This window comes from Pinus tabuliformis, chromosome J (assembly GCF_031772625.1).
Source record: "Pinus tabuliformis cultivar Carrire ecotype Pingquan chromosome J, CPIR1, whole genome shotgun sequence".
In the NCBI taxonomy this organism is placed as follows: Eukaryota; Viridiplantae; Streptophyta; class Pinopsida; order Pinales; family Pinaceae; genus Pinus; species Pinus tabuliformis.
The window spans coordinates 317,789,597-317,794,106 of NC_142295.1; positions in this window are offsets into that span (position 1 = coordinate 317,789,597).

Genomic DNA, 4,510 nt, shown 5'->3' on the forward strand with positions numbered 1-4,510 from the left:
CAACACTTAGTTAACTGACTCTCTAATTTTAGCCAACTTCTCATGGGGGAGTAATTAGGTTATTGTAACAAAGTTTTGGTACATGGACTTTGCATTCCACGACTATCTATTAATACCGAGGAACTGGGAATTTGGGACATTGCGGTTTCTTGAGAGGCTGAATTAGTTTTGCTTCTTGGTTGTTTTTTAATGATGATTTTTTTTTGGTTGTTTTGTAATGATGATATTTTATTTTTATTTTTATCAATGCTTGGATAGAAATTAACAAGAGGTAGTAGCAACGTCATTGTTCTTGTTTTTTTTCACATTGCCATCACATGAATTTTGTTTATTGTGCAAAATTATGTGTAAAAATAATATTCTTCAAATAATAATAATAATAATAATAATATAAAAATAAAATAAAATAAAAATTAATAATATTCTTCAGAAATTTAATACAAAAATAAAAGAAAACTTAAAATAGCGAAAAAATTTCTTAGCTGAAGGACAACTAAGATAATCTAAGTGGAAATTCTGAAAAAAGAGAAAATAAATAAAATTAAGAACAATACTATACCTAAATTACAATTGCCATGTCATAATAACACAATCAATACCCCATTATCTTGTTTAAACATTCTACAATTTATTGATTTCTATATATTATATGGTAAAATTAAGAACAAAAATATGATTCAACATGCACCATCAATGCATTGAATACTCTATTATGTCGAAGCAAACTCAAACTGCTAGCAATTTTGGGCAGAAATGCATTTGGGTTTTTCTCTAGTGTGTTATCACTCCTCCGGATCTCCAAGGCTGAGGAAGAGTCCGGCTGAGGTAACCACAAACCAGTGTTTTAGCTTGGTATCTAGCCCTACCAAGCCAAAGAGGGGGGTCATATCTAGGAGGGTTGGATAGTTTAGGGTTTTAGTCTAGATGTATAGTGAAAAGGGTTGTTTGAGTTGATTTGGTTGGGTAGTCACAAGGATGAGTGATTTAGGTCAGAGGGACTAGGTCAAGGAAAATGAGATATGATTGCAGACATTCAAAGGAGAAAGGTAGGTATGAAGCTTAACACTTAAAAGGTGATTTGGTGAGATGGTTTAAGACTGATGAGGAGTTAGGAAGAGCATAAGAGATGTATTCATCCTAAATTGAAGAAAATTGGACAAAGTATGAGAAATTTCCCAAAACAAAGCATGAGCAAGCATGTATTCTGCCTATCAACTTGAAAATTACCATATAACAGACATGAAATTGTTTATGAACTAATAAAACATTCATACAAATGATCACAAAGAAGAAAAAAATGCTAAACATTCATACCACATGTATCCCAGAGAAATAGCTGCAACTCATCTATTGAAACTGGCCAAAATCTGATACAATAGTCTTTGATCACTAGTACATCATCCCACTGAATCCAACCTGTAAAATGACTAAGAAAATACATAATATAGGCCTAAAACCAACTCATCCAAGGCTCAGGGGTCGAATCCATGAGAGGAGAATTAGTTGCAAGAAAGGTTGAACTGATAGCTATAGTGTAGGGTGGTCAAAGTGACTCATCCCTCACTCTAGCAAACTGATTCATTACATGCCACATAGGCCATTTAACTGATGTATCTACCCTAGATAAAAGTAAAAACATAATGATTACATCATTTAGATCAATTACATGAGTAAAACTTGAATTTCCCATAGGTAAAAGTCAACTTGGAGTGAAACAGTGAAAATAGGAGAAGACTGTCAAACGTGCAACGCCCTAGTCAAACGCGCAGTGCCAATGTCGAACACACAACGACCTCTTCAAGCTAACTTTTGGCTGCCTTCCTAATGTCCAAATCTAGCCCAGGATAGCTCGTTGGAAAGCTTATCCTGTCTCGTTTCCAAAACTTCCCTTAGTTTTCAAAATGGGCTTTATTTTCCCCTCCAAAACTACAATCTCCCAAGAATATTCAAACGCGCAGCGACCAGGCCAAAAAAGAGGCAGAAAGGAGATTTTTTTGTAGTTTTTGCGATTTTGGCTGACCATTTTTGCTCCAAATGCTTAGAAAAAGTACAGGGTGCATGTCCTCATCATTCTTAATTCAAAAATGCTGACCATTTTCTCATTGGATGCTCCAAAAAAGAGCGCAGCATCCAAGGTGCTGCGCATTTGACCATGCTGACTGTGCCAAAATTTCTCAAAAAACACAGCAAAACATATCTTGCCAAAATTGTTCAAAAATGGTCAAAATTGGTGGGTTGACAGCTGGCTATATGTTTGAGGCATGGAGTGATGCCTCGAAAAGGATATCCAACCTCTTTTTCTCCTCTTGCTTGGTCAAGGCCTCAATTTTTGCATGAGCTCTTTTGAGCTTGGCCCTTGCAATTTTGTCTCTCATGGCATAGTGCTTCGCCATCCTTCTTTGAATATCATTGTCCTTCTTGGCCTTGTCTAGGAGGTTCTCCAGATGACCATTCACCCTCTCAAGCCAATGTTCTCGGTTTTCATTTACCATCTTGGCAAATTGCTCATTCAAGGTGAACTCATTGGCTAGTTCTAGTTCTACCTCCCTTTTTCTTTCTTGCTCCAAAGCTCTCTTAGGCCTCTAGTCCTTGGCCTTATTCTTGGCACCTGTTCATCAAGCGGCTCACCATATTTCCCATATGCCTCATCAAGTAAGGCCTTTGCCTTTTCAGCCTCTCTCTTTTCCTTTCTGAGCTGAACCTCCATGAGCTCATGTTTGACCTCAAACTGCCTGTTTTCCTACTTATAGTAGGAAATGATCCATTTGGCCCTTTGCAAGTTGACCTCGAGCTCACCTATGAGTGCATTCTTCTCCTTGATGACAATAGTTGTGCTTTCACTGTCATCATGCTCATCTGAGTCAACTAACTGAAAATCATGCTCTATCTCATGGAGGTCTTCCTCCTGCTGCTGGATCTCTGCCTCTACAACTTTTTCCTTACCCTTTTGTACCTACTTTGTCGATGAAGAAGGAAAGGCCCCTCCCACAATCAGTGGGGAAAACACTTTCCTATGCCCTCTCTGATAGGTATGTGCCAAGGTACCTAAACCAACCCTTTTGGGCTTGCTACTCTCACCATGCTCAATATGCTCTTGCCCAGTGCCTTCATCTCTGCCAAGTGAATGAATAGGCTCATGAAATGGTGATGATGGAGGTGATGGTGTGGCTGACTCATCAGATGAAGATGAATGATGTATGGACTGAGGTGGAGGAATGGAGGTGGATGGATGAGAGGATGAAGGTGCCTCTTGGCCATGCTGAATAGGTGGGACTGTGAAAATCTCATTGGATATGAAAGTGTCCCATGCAATGTTAAGCTGATCAAGGTGGTGTAGGACTATCATTTTGATGAGAGAATGGTGAAATATGATATGCATTTGATGATCATGATATTTCCTTCAAGCAATGTATGACATCTTGTCGATATCCCAGTAAAGATAGTAGGGCAGATTGAGCATTCTGACTCTTGTAAAATGCATGAGTAACCGAATATGATAGGAATAGAGCCTAGAAAACCTTCCCTCACATGTGAAGTACTTCATGATGATTTTCATCATAGGAGCATGTCTGTCTAGGATGTAAGAGAAAGGGAAAATCCTCCCTCTTTCATTCTTGTGGCTGGGTTTAAGATATGGCTCATAGTAGCAATAATCCAATTCTGCCTGTTTAAACCATTTTTCCCCAACATTTTGGATCCCAGTAGCAGCTGATATGATAACAAAAGATATAGTAAAGGTGACGCCGGCAAGGGTTTCTTGGTTGTCATGGAGGTTGATGATGAATCGTCTAGTTAATTCAGAATGATGCTGGATTCTTTCCACCTTCTCACAAAACTCAAAACAACCCATATGTTTGAAGCTTGTGACAGTGATGGGAGATGCCATGAGCTCTCTAGTGTTGGTTGGATCATATCTGATGATTCTCCCTCCTTTTTTATATTTCCTCTTCTATTGTTTTTCTTCCTCACTCTGACTTCTCTGTTCTTCTTCTGCCATGATTTTTTGCTGTCAAAACCCTAGGGAAATGTGGAATGATGTGAAGAGAGATGACGAGGAGGAGATGGGGATGTGTGGAATGAGGGAGGTGATAGAGGATAGTTTTTAAGTGAGGGGAAATGGTAATGAAAGCTAGGAAATGTGATTTGAGATGGTGGGAATGTATTACTAGGGTTTGATATTAGGAATAAAAACAAATAACTTAAACCCTATGTAGGTGAATAATGGAGGGAAGGAGTCAGTAAATTTTCCACCAACCTGATTTGCTGAAGTATATGATGACCAACTTGGAAACTTGGTGGCAATGGAGGGCTTCTAGCACGTTTTGGGTCCTTCCAGGCGAACACGCAGTGACCCGGGCAAAGGCGCAATGACCTAGGAAAACGTGCCCTTCAGCTATAGGAGTGCAACGCCATTGTAAATAACACTGGAATCTCTAGCAAACGCGCAATGACCAGGATAAACGTGCATCGACCCTGCTAAACGCACCCTCTTGCTCTGTTTTTCCCAATT